The sequence below is a fragment of the Peromyscus leucopus genome, chromosome 5 (assembly GCF_004664715.2).
Source record: "Peromyscus leucopus breed LL Stock chromosome 5, UCI_PerLeu_2.1, whole genome shotgun sequence".
Lineage (NCBI taxonomy): Eukaryota > Metazoa > Chordata > Mammalia > Rodentia > Cricetidae > Peromyscus > Peromyscus leucopus.
In genome coordinates this window covers 82,118,793-82,131,774 of record NC_051067.1, presented here as the reverse complement: position 1 = coordinate 82,131,774, position 12,982 = coordinate 82,118,793, and the positions used below count along the sequence as shown (strand labels likewise).

Below are 12,982 nucleotides of genomic sequence, written 5' to 3'. Positions count from 1 at the left end.
AGGGAAAAAAGAAGGGGGAGATTTCATCCTAGAAGCTGCAGTGTGGCACAGGTGAGTCACACAGTAAACCCCTTTATCCATACATTTTTATATGCAGGCATTTGTCAAAAAGAGTCACTGGTCTGGCTCGAGGCCCCTGGTCTATATGCTGGGTCCTCACTGGTACTCTTTTGGACATCCTGTTGCCGCCCTGTGTAATGGAGACCCTGCTGCAGCCCTGAGTCTGAAGAACAACCCCCCCCCCCCACACACACACACTCAACCCCATGTTCCAGCAGATCACAGATGGAGTGGACATTGGGGTGTGCCGACACATAGCCCTGGTTTTGGGCCTGGGAAGTTACAGGGTTGGTCAGCCTGCTAACTCTCCCCTGTCTTTGCGGGGGGGGGGGGGGGGGGGGCTCTCCATCATTGCCCTGGCTATTTCACCCCTTGTAGTGATGAACAAGGGGCCTGGCCAGTTCTCCTGTTTTCACATCCTCAGGGTTGGTTCTCCCACATCTACACCTTCAGGGCCAGTTCTGCTATGTTGCCCAGGTGAGATGTAGAGGCCACTCTCCTGATCCTGAGGGCTGCAGCTGATGAGGGGCAGGGACAGCTCTCCTGCACTTATGGCCTCAGGGTCAACTTTTCCACCTGCCTCAGGTGTTGATGGGCTGGGGAACAAGCATCTCTTCTTCACCCATGCTGCCACCTGACAGATGAGTATTGGGGACAGCTCTCCCATGCTCACAACTTCAGGGCTGGCTCATCCAACAGAGCAAGCCCTGTACCTGGGCAGCACAATAGAGCCAACCCTGTTGGTGGAAGTATGGGTGAGCCAGCCTCAAAAGTGGTGAGCATGGAAGAGCTGTCTCTATTGTGAATTTGTCTTGTGGTGGCATGGGTGAGAGATGTCCTTCTCTCCCCCCAGTACCCAGCAACAACACTTGAGGGAGGTGGGAGAGGTGGCCCTGAGGTCATAAGTGCAGGAGAGCTACCCCTGCCACTCATCACCTGCAGCACTCAGGATCAGGAGAGTGGCCTGGACTTAAGCTTTTCTTTAATTCCTTTTCATAAATTGGAAGCTTACCTGGGTGGGGTCTTGCCCTGAGGGCACCACTCCCTTTATTCCATTTAACATCTGGCTCTTCTTTAAATCTTTTTGTCTTGTTGAACACAGGACTTAGCTCCATTCCATTTCCTGGTGCCCATTTTCTCCTTAATCTGTATATTTTGTACTTTTCCTTGCTCAGCTTGCTCCTTTTCAGTATAAATCTTCATTAGAGTTACCATGAATAACCACATGGCAGAGTCTATACTAGGCTGTTTTGATATTTCCTCTGCCAATGGAATTAATCCAAATCTCCTCACTTTAGCCTCTGAGGCAGACTCCTCAGACAAGGGCAAAAAGCAACCACATTCTTTACCAAAATATCGCAAGAATGATCTCTAGGCAATGTACTAAAATTCTTCTCTGAAACTTCTTTAGTCAGGCCCCCCATGGTTCAAATCACCCTCCACACTACTGTCTTCTATGCTCCTACTAGTATGGCCCATTAGGTAGTGCCTAAAGCATTCCATTACTTTCCTAATCCCAAGTCCCCAAAACATAGTCTGGTCTATCACAGCAATACCCTAGTCCCTGGTACTGACTTCTGTCATAGTTAGGGTTTCTATTGCTGTGAAAAAACACCATTGTTATGGAATATTAGTTTAAGATGTGTTACATTTGTTTATGCTGTGGAATATAATGATGCAAAGATGTGTTCCATTCTTTTATGTTGCATTTGTTTAACTCTGTAAAGCTATGCTACTTTGCCTGCCTAAAACATCTGATTGGTCTAATAAAGAGTGGAATGGCCAATAGCTAGGCAGGAGAGGGACAGGTGGGGCTTCCAGGCTAAGAGAATAAATAGGAGGAGAAATCTAGGCTTGAGAGGAGCAAGAAGTGAGAAGAGGAGAAGGAAGGAGAATGCCAGGGGCCAGCCACCCAGCCACACAGCCAGCCAGGGAGTAAGAAGTAAAGAAAGAAGTAAGAAGGAGTAAGAAGGAAAGAAAGATATATAGAATAAAGAAAGGTAAAAAGCCCAGAGGCAAAACATAGTTAAAGTGAAATGGGTTAATTTAAGTTAGAAAAGATGGCTAGAAACAAAGCAAGCTAATGCTGGGCATTCACAAGTAAGAATAAGTCTCCTTGTATTTATTTGGGAGCTGGGTGGTAGGCCCCCAAAGAGTAAAAAACAACTAATTACACACCATGATCATGGCAATTCTTATAAACACTAAGTAAATAAAAAGAAAGTTGAGCTCCTGGGAGTGGAAGCACATGCCTAGAATCCTAGTTTTCAGAGAGGAGTTCAAGGCTCCCACTGAGATCCTTATAATCCCATAATTCATAAGATCCCAGGGCTGCAGAGGCAGAGGCAGAAGCAGGAGGATCCTCACAACTTTGAGATGAGCTTGGGTCCACATAGTGTTCCAAGACAGCCAGGACTACACATATAGAAGATGCCCTGTCACTTTCAGAGAGCATGGGAATATTTAAGGATGGAGAGCACATGAGGATGGAGAAGAGGTGTTTATAAATGTAGAAAAAGATCTCTCATCATAAACCAGAGGTTCTGGCACTGGGATCATGTCCCTCACCTTTCAGAACCATGAGAAGGTCAATGTATGTTACATAAGTTCCTCTCGGCAGCACTTTGTGATGGCCAGCCAGCCAGCAATACAGATAAATATCCTGTGGTTAATGTGTGTTTATAAGCAGCTGCTCATTGGGTTCCCAAGTGCCTTAGCACTTTGGGTTACTAGCAGTATAGGACTGGTTACATCTACAGCGTTATTTCAATATGATATTTTTGGTAAATTTTCTAATCAATCAATCAATCTCTCTCTCTCTCTCTCTGTGTGTGTGTCTCTGTGTGTGTATGTGTGTGTGTGTGTGTGTGTGTGAGCATGTTGAAGGTATTGATAAAAGGCATTCTGAGATGTCTTAAATTTATTACAAAGGCGGGAGGGGGAGGGGAAGAGATAAGGGGAGTTAATCAGTTAACAGCTGCTGTGGATAAAGCCAACAAAGAGACTGTTTATGTGGAAACCTTGATTTAAAAGCCATCACACCCAACCACCAGGGCCACTGCACCCTGTTTATGTATCTAACCTTTCCTGACTGTTAACCTCAACTACTCCAGAAACCATCATCTCTTCTTCCTCTTCCTCCACCTCTTCATCACTGATGATAAAACCCAGAGTCTTACAAATACTGGGCAAGAGAACATGGTACCACTGAGCTACAAGCCTGGCCCTTGGATTTTCAAGATAAGAGTCTTTCTATGTGGCCCAGTCTGGTCTGGAACTCAAAATCTTTCTACCTTAGCTTCCTGAATACCGGGATTAGGGGCATGTACCATTCCTGGCTAGGAAAGCCGGTTAAGGCTGAAAGTATTTTAAATGTGTCCTGCTCATATCCCACCCACCTTTGGCTTGGCTAACTCAACTTTTGGCAATATCTCCAGGGTCAAGCCAGCCAACACACTGGCAAATGACAGTCTCCATCAAAGGCAAATCTACATCTGGAAGTTGAAGAAGAGGTTTGATGTGGCACATGATGTGAGCCTTCTCCCTCATTTAAAGTACTACTGTCTTGAATTTCTCAAGAACTTTTGAATGAAAGCTAATTTAGTACTTGACCTCATTGATGATGTAAATGGTCCCAAGTAACCAGAGAAGTGATGATTTCTTATGCTGTTTACTTGGCCAAGGTCCCTCTGTCTGCTCATCCCTGCCATGCATCTACACACACAATGCTCTGAGTGGGGGCTTTTTGCCTGCCTCTTGGGATTACCCGTGATCAGTATAATTAATCTGGATAGGTTTATTGGCCTGAGATCCTAATTTCCAAATGAGAGTTTACCTTAACGGAGTTCCCTCCTCCACCCTGGCACTCCTGAAGTCTATTTTGGCATGTATATGGCAGATGTACACAGAAGGTATCACAATGTCTTTCTGTTACTCTGCCAAGCTGCCAAGAAGTTGACTCAAAGCAAAGTGACTTACAGGGGAGCTTTGCCGTATTCGTTTAGACCAGTGAATGCCCGGGCCCAGAGAGGGGGAACTGACTGCAGAGGCAGAAGGGCAGAGGGGCCTGGGTGGGGAGGGAGGTCATAGGCTTTGGAGGCAGCAAGTCTTGAGTTTGGACTTGAACTTGATGCTCAAGTTCATGATCTCAAACGTGGAGCTACTGACCTGACTGGATTTTGACTCTAGAAGATTAGCAGCTCGTTCTCAAAGGACTGTGGGGCTGTGAGGAGTACTGGGAGGATTTCTGTAAGCTATCCAACGGGACCATATTCCTGCCTTCCGTAATGCACTGGAGCTGAAGTCCCCTTGATGGCCGCGCAGGGAGTCAGCAAAGGATCACAGCAGCTTTGTGCTTCTCTCGAAAGCCACGTCATAGATTTCCTCCATGTTCCTTCCAGCTCCCTGGAGTTGGGTCAGAACTATGAAGCCCTGAGGCTGGAGAAGTGTCTCTGTGGTGAAGAGTGAGTTCGGTTCCCAGCACCCTCCCTGTGGCTCACAACCATACATAACTCTAGTTCCAGGATGCAGGTGGTATATGTAGGCCAAACTCATACACATAAAATAAAAATAAACAAATCTAGCCAGGAGGTGGTGGTTCAGGCCTTTAATTTCAGCACTTGGAAGGCAGAGGCAGGTGGATCTCTGAGTTTGAGGCCAGCCTGGTCTACAGAGTGAGTTCCAGGACAGTCAGGGCTACACAGAGAAACCCTGTCTCAAAAAACAAAAGAGAACAGAAACACCGCAAACAAACAAAAATCTAAAAAAGAAATAAAAGTAATAAGAGAAAAGAATCACGACGCCCTCGTTAGATTAGGAAGGGAAAGTGAGGTGATTAGAAACTAAGAGAACTAGAGACTGTAGAGCACCAGAGTCTGAACTGTCAGGACCTGGGGCTTCCTTCAGGAAATGCCTGCATGCAAGCTCATCCATGGTCTTGAAAACCTCTACCTATCTATGTCAGCCACTCTCCTTGTTCCCGTGACAAACTATTGTGAGTAGTAACAGACAGAAGGAAGGAATTCTTTTGTCTCAGTTTCAGTGCTTTAAAGCGGGGAAGTCATGGGGTTCATGAAGGAAGAGGTGTTTGGTGGAGGTCCCTCTTATCTTGTGTGGATCAAGCACTAGAGGGCAGAAATGGGAGAAGGGCTGGCTCCAACCCTGAGGCCTGCCCCTACTGGCCTATGTTTTCCAGGTACACCTTGTACCCCATAACCTCCCAAAACAGCGTCATCAGCTGGGACTGGGTATCTAAACACAGGAGCCAGTTTAGGACAGTTCACATTTAATCAATAATGCTGCATGCACACCCCAGATGAAAAGTGTGACTGCATCTCAGATTAAAAGCGTAATGACAAGCGGCAGTTGTTGCTCAGTGTGAGTTTTACCTAGCCGTGCGAGAGGGTGAGGGGTCCACCCTCAGAACCACAAGACATAAAACAGGCAAACCAACAAACAAACTATTCAACCACAGCCTCCTCAGCCCAAAACATCTGTGACTGTGTGTGAAAACGGCCTGATAGCGACTTTATACATGTATACCTCAAATCGATGAAGAGAGGGGGCCATGGCCTGTGCTGGTGCTCACCTGTCATTCAGCCCTGGGGAGGCTGAGCTGTGAGGATTGTGAGTTTGTGGTCAGCCCGGCCTGCATATGGAGGCTCTGCTTTAAAATAAAAAGCCAGCCAGATGACATGGGTTTAACTCCCAGGTCGGTTAGTTTGTGGTCATCAGTAACTACCTCAGGTAGACGGTTCCATCTTTCTTTGCCTCTGTGTTTCCATCTGTTAAATGATACTTGAATAACTGAATAATAGAAACTACATGTCGGGGCTGTAAACCAGGTAAGGAATGTGAACTCCACTTGGCCCCAGCCCCACCCAGTGCCTTTTAGTTCTTTCAATTACATGTTTGGGTAACCCTGGGAGTCCATGGTGCAGACGGTCTAGGATAGTTTCACTGCCTCCAGGCAGGGGGTCTGTGAGGCCCAGGAGTGGATGTGCCCCTGGGACCAGGAGGGAGGCACAGCTTGTTGCGTGGTAACTGCTTTCTCTGTCTGTGAAGGTGTAGGCTGGTATTTACCTGTAACTAGGTGGTGGTGGAGGTGGTGGGAGATCTGCAAAGAAATTAAAGAGAATGGAAAGGGAGTGGTTTATTATAGAGCCTGAATTAACCAGGTTAGCTGCAAGGGCAGGGTTCCAAGTCCTGCCTACCTCACAGTGGTGGCCAGGGGGTGTCTCCTTGTGGCCATGGAAACCATGCCAGCTCTCTGCAACAGTGTTCTGGCCAAGGGTTATTTAGCTCTGGCTTCTGAGGCTCCCTCCAATACATGAACCTTGCCGCTTTCTATAGGTCCAAGAGCACCAGATCCTCTGGGTCCCTGCGAGATGGGATGCCATTCCAGCAAGATCTCTGAGGTGGTCGTGGAGTCCCAGAAACCCAGAGGTCACCCTGAGGGAGGAGAGCCAAAGGTGGAGCCTGGCACTGAGGCATCGGATGCTACGGACACCTCAATGAAGCAAGGCGCCCCTGCGTTGAAGTGCTGACCCTCTTTCTCGAGCGGACCCTCACCTCTTCCCTGGAATTGCCTTTGACCTGTGAGGTCCCACTGTGAGGAGCTATCCTTGGAGGGTGGAGAGACCCCTGGTTAGGATATGACCTTCAGCAGGGCTTGCTCTCTGGCCTTGGGCAGATGAGGGTGAGGCTTTGATACAATTCTATTTCTCTAGCATCCAGCAAAGAGGACAAAAGATTGCTTCATTCTTCTTGGGCCTTTCCCACAGTTTCTGCAAAGAGAAAAACATGTGGATTGACTCTTCTGGTCCAGACGATATGCTTCTGGCTGTGACTGTCAGTCACAGGTCTGCCTCCCTTTCCCAGAACTCTGGAGGCTCCATAGCCACAACATCGATGGGGACTCCGGATCTTGGTTTGGTCTCAATCTCTTTTCCTTTTTTTCAACAGCCGACTGAACAGCCAGCATCCCTGACAGGAAGCTTTTGCATCTGGCTCTCTTCATGTTGTTTACATGAATAATTTAATATTTAACTTGCAGTATCATTAATGAATTATGGGAATGATCGGGATTGGACAGGAATTCCATGAATGGACAGCGACAGGGCCTTGGGCTCACAGCAAGTAGAGTGCTGAGCGCCGGTGGGAGGGGAGGAGAGATTCAAGTTTCCAGTTATTAAGTCCCCGGAAATGCTCTCCTGCTAGCCTGGCTTCTGCTATCAAAAGTCTGTCATTTCGAACCCTCTAGCATCTAAACTGTCTGCATCTAGCCTTCAAAAATATTTTGCTGTTTACTAACAATGAGTCTGCCAGCTTTTCTTTTTTCCCCCTGAATGCGTTTTGTTTTTCATGCAAACCCCAAAGCGTTTTCATTTGAAATCAAACAGACATGTTTGCAAATAAATGACGACACAACACATTTTAAAGGCAATACTGGGGCTGTGTGATGGCAGGATTGTCAGGGGAGGGTGGGGGCCCTTCTGTGGAGCAGGAGTGAGTCTTCCCTTTGTGCCAGGCTTCACACTGAGCGCTCTACAGGAATCTAGTCATCTAACCAGCATTCCCACCCCTATTTCATAGGTGAGAAAATTTAGGAACTTGTCTGAGTATGGCTAAGCAGGGTGTGTGTGTGTGTGTGTGTGTGCAAGCACACACATGCATATGCATTCTGGAACTTGCCCTCTTTCTGAGTGTTGGAGTGACAGACATGTGCCACCATGCCCATCTGCAGAGACTAGACCTGAACCCCAGCTGTGTGACCTCAGCTCACACAGAATCCTAATAATGACTACATACCTATGGTCTTTCTTGTGAATGAACTAAGGAAACTGAAATCTAACATCTAAATCAGTTTTTTCCCCATTTTCATGAATGTGTGTGTTGTGTGCATGCATGCTTTTGCTGTTTGCACGTGTTTGGGTGAGCGCAAATGTGTCTGTCCATGTGCAGGTGGCAGCCGGAGGCTGATGTTGGGATTCATCCCGATCACTCTTCTACCCTATTCACTGAGGCAGGGTCTCTCAATCAAAGCCAGAGCTTGCTAATATGGCTAGTCTCATTACCAGCTTGCTCTGGGATCCCCATGTTTGCGATTTCCAAGGCTGGAATGACAGGCAGGCTGCCTGGTCCACCTAGGCAAGCACTGGCTCTAGAGATCTGATGTTTTGTGCCAACCCCTCATTCCAAATTTTTACTGGGACCATTCAGACTTACTGGCCTAGGAAAAGTGGGATGCTAACCCATTGGACTGGAGGGCCCATTTTCACTCTGGTGGGACAGGAGATGAGGTGGGAGGGAGAAAGGAAGGGGAGACCTAGGTAGAAGCAGGAGAGAGCAGGAGGAAGAGGGGGAGAGAGGACAAAAAAAACCCAAAACACTACTGGAAAACTACATTTTTTTTTTTTTCCCGAGACAGGGTTTCTCTGTGTAGCTTTGCATCTTTCCTGGAACTAGCTTTGTAGACCAGGCTGGCCTCACAGAGATTCACCTGCCTCTGCCTCCTGAGTGCTGGGATTAAAGACATGCGCCACCACCACCTGGCATCTGGAAAACTACTTTTGATCACAAAACCCTGACAAATTGACAGAATCTTTTGCTTTGCTGTAAATTATATATATACACACTATATAAATATATACTATACGTGCATATATACACATTATATATAAATATATACTATACGTGCATATATACACTATATATAAATATATACTATACGTGCATATATACATTATATAAATATATACTATACGTGTATATATACATTATATATAAATATATACTATACGTGCATATATACACACTATATAAATATATACTATACGTGCATATATACACACTATATAAATATATACTATACGTGTATATATACACACTATATAAATATATACTATACGTGCATATATACACTATATAAATATATACTATACGTGCATATATACACACTATATAAATATATACTATACGTGATATATACACACTATATAAATATATACTATACGTGATATATACACAATATATAAATATATACTATACGTGTATATATACACTATATATAAATATATACTATACGTGTTATATACACTATATATAAATATATACTATACGTGCATATATACACTATATATAAATATATACTATACGTGTATATATACACTATATAAATATATACTATACGTGTATATATACACTATATATAAATATATACTATACGTGTATATATACACTATATATAAATATATACTATACGTGTATATATACATTATATATAAATATATACTATACGTGTATATATACATTATATATAAATATATATAAATATATACACACATATCTTACAACAAAGCAAAAATTCTATCACATTCTATTTTATTTATTATGTATTTATTGCTTATATATGTAATATATATTAAATTTATATGTAACATAACATAATATAATTATTCTAGTACATGCATTACATACACATATATTAAAGACATGGTCTTGCTATGTAGCCCGAGCTGCCCTCAAACTCATGGTCTTCCAAGTGCTGGGACCAGAGGCCTAAGCCACTATGTACAACTTCAATTCGATGCTTTTAGGGAGAAGGAAAACCAGAAGTAAAGCAGTTCAGCCTACAAATTAACCTTCACGATTCATTTTGATTCAAGAGAGTCTGGCCGCTTCCAAGCATGAAGACAGTAAGAGTGTTGGGACTGGTCTGCTCGGAGCCCTGCGCAGATGCAGAGCTAGCTGTGGGCCAGGAAACAGGCATGGGCTTGCAACTTGGGATCAGGAGAGTTAGGGCCTTTCTACAGCTTCCTGGGGACAGGCCAACCCCAGGGAACTGCTTTCAACTTTATTAAATGCGTGTTGACTTCTCTCCTCCCTCCTAATGGAAATTTCACTGCGCAAGCAGGACCGGGTCAGGTAGGAAGCACGCTCAAAGGCCTTGCTCAGGCCTGGGAGGGAAGAGTTCCCGGCTGGTGGTGAGGCAGGGCGGGGCTTCTTTCTGTAGCTCCCAAAAGGGTTAGAGGGAGGAATCCGGCTCCAGGTCCTTAGGCGGTTTTTCTTCCTATTGGGATGGGTCAAAATGCTTCTTCCATTAAATGCAAAGTCTCAAGGCTTTGGGAACAGGATTCCTCACCCACCCCCAACTGTGGCAGGCATGCCGCAATTTGCTGGGAAGTTCATCTGTGGCAGGAAAGCACCTGGTTTCTTTTAAAGGACATTCTAGTTGTTCCCTAGGGGCCCGGTGTCACTCATCTCTCCCGCAGAGGATCAGAAATGCTTCAGATGCCAGGGGCAAGATTGGCACAGGCCGTCTCTGACCTGAAGTCATTGTTCTAGCTCATTCTGCAAACGGCTGGAAGAGGAGGGGCTGAACTTGCCTGTCCTGTTTAACTGCCCATCCTTCCACGTGTTCATTTCTTATTTAAGCTTAGCTTTTGGAGCTGGAGAGCTGGCTCCAGGGTCGATTCTCAGAACTCACGTGGTGGCTCACAACCATTTGTAGGTTTAGTTCCAGGGGATCCGATGCCCTCTTCTGGCCTACAACGGCATTGCATGGCCTACAAGGGCATTGCATGCATGCATGTGGTAGACTGATACACATACAGGCAAAACACCCATACACATAAAATAAAAACTAAAATAAAAGCTTTCAGTTCATTAAAAAAAAATCTTATCATGTGTATGAGTGTAGACGAATTTCTAAACAGTCTTATTAAATAAGAAACAGAGAGCCAAACACAGAGGTAATAGTCACAGAGATCAGAGAACTAGCGAAGAGCCACGACTACCTTATCTTACCACCTCGCCACCATTGCTTCCCCAGAGACAGCTTCTTCCTGTCTGACTTGTGGTTTTTTGTTTTTTTGTTTTGGTTTTTCGAGACAGGGTTTCTCTGTGTAGCTTTGGCACTGAAGGGTTCACAACACGCCCCCACGCTCCGGCGTGTTTGCATATGCCTCGCGGACACTTCCGCCTAGTCAGTTCCAGGTCAAGATAGCCATTTCCGGGTCAAGGCGACTCGCATGACCAGGATCCGTGATGTTTCATGGCAACGTAAGCGCGCAACGTGGCCATGTGATCTACGCACATGTGTGGAGTAGTGACGTGACCTGGGCATGCCCAGCCTTTAAAAAATGAGCGCCATGTTTCTGGTTCCTCCTCCTTCTCCACACACGTGTCTCTTCCACAGGCCTGCACACTCTCTGTCCCTTTATCTCTAATAAACTCTTATAAGCGGATTCTGTCGTGTTTCGTGACACTTCCTTGCAGGGTAAGAACACAACGTGGCCAATTAACTAACAGGCACCTTTCCTGGAACTCACTCTGTAGCCCAGGCTGGCCTCGAACTCACAGAGATCCGCCTACCTCTGCCTCCCAAGTGCTGGGATTAAAGGCATGCGCCACCACCGCCCGGCATGACTTGTGTTTTTATTGCCTTCCTGTTCTACCTTTTTATGGGCTCTAAGCCCAGCCACATGACTTCCTTGTCACTGCCTGTCTATATAGACCTCCAGGTCTCTATGGTTGGTACTAGGATTAAAGGCTCATATCACCACACTTGGCTGTGTCCTTGACCACACAGAGACTCTGCCACGTGATCGGATTAAGGGCGTGTGCTACCACCGCCTGACTTCTGTTAATGGCTATGTGACCTCGCTATGTGGCCTCTGATCTCCAGGCAAACTTTATTTGTTAACATACAAGTAAAATCACATTTCAGCACAATTAAAATATCACCACATATGAGTAGTTTTCCTACATGCATGTATATATACCATTATGTGCCAGGTGCCTGTGGAGGCCAAAAGAAGGCATCAGGTCCCCTGGTTGTGAGTTGCCTTGTGGGTTCTGGGAATCAAATCCCATCCTCTGGAAGAGCAGCCAATGCTCTTAACCACTGAAAGATCTCTCCAGCCCCTCATCATGTTTTCTTCAAGCATAATCTGTCTTTTTTTTTGGGGGGGGGGTTAAGATATAAGCCTGGAAGTCCTGGAACTCACTATGTAGCCCAGGCTGGCCTCAGATTCACAGAGATCTGCTTCTGCCTCCTGAGCTTTGGGGTTAAAGGTGTGTGCCTCAGTACCTGGCAAGTCCAAAAGGAACATGAATATTGGAGAGTTCCCAGAAAACAGGGTTTTCAAGTTAGAGGTGGGTGGAGACTTGCCCATTTAGAGATGCATATGAACCTCATTTGAGACTTTTTCAAGGAAGGCTGCTCCGTTCTTGGCTCTGGAGGAGTCTTAATGCCACGCTCCCCCACCCCCAACTCCTGACCCTAGGGCTGCCTCGGGATACTCACCACAAAGAACGTTGCTAGCCTGTAGGCCGGTCCTTTTGTTGCTAAGGACAGTCACCTACGCTGCTTGTACTGTTGGGATCACAATACCTGCTGGAAGCAACTTCAGGGAAGAAAGATTTGCCTGGGGTCTTGGTTTTGAAGGCTTTAGTCCATCATGGCAGGGAAGGCGTGGTAGCGTGGCTCCAACCACTGGTGTTCGTGTGAGCATGTGCTGGATGCTGTTCATGTCACAGCAGCCTAGGGACCAGGGCCACATACAACCGCCACAGGCCTAGCTCTAGGGTGTGGGTAGTGTTGATTGCTAACTTGACAGAATTTGGTATCATCTGGGAGATGGGCCTTTGGGCATGCCTATGAGGAATTATCTTGATTGTATTAATTTTGTTGGGAAGATCCTCCCACTGTGAGTGGCACCATTCCCTTGGCTGGGATCCTAGGCAAAAAAGTGAACAAGGGGCGCCAAGCACAGGACTATGCGTTCATTCCTCTGTTCTGTACTGTGGATGTGACATGAGCAACCGCTTCAAGCTCCTGTTGTCTTGACTTCTCCATCATGATGGACTGTGCCCTCGGTCTGTGAGACAGAGTAAACACTTTTCCCCTTAGGTTGCTTTC

General features: G+C 45.9%; 1 long non-coding RNA gene across 1 annotated transcript; it reads left to right on the top strand.

Annotated features, from left to right (window-relative positions):
* The first annotated feature begins 6,327 nt into the window (after positions 1-6,327).
* Positions 6,328-7,492, top strand: LOC119087960. Its single transcript, XR_005091507.1, has 2 exons — positions 6,328-6,669; positions 6,789-7,492. It is a non-coding gene; the product is annotated as an uncharacterized LOC119087960 (long non-coding RNA).
* Positions 7,493-12,982: the final 5,490 nt, after the last annotated feature.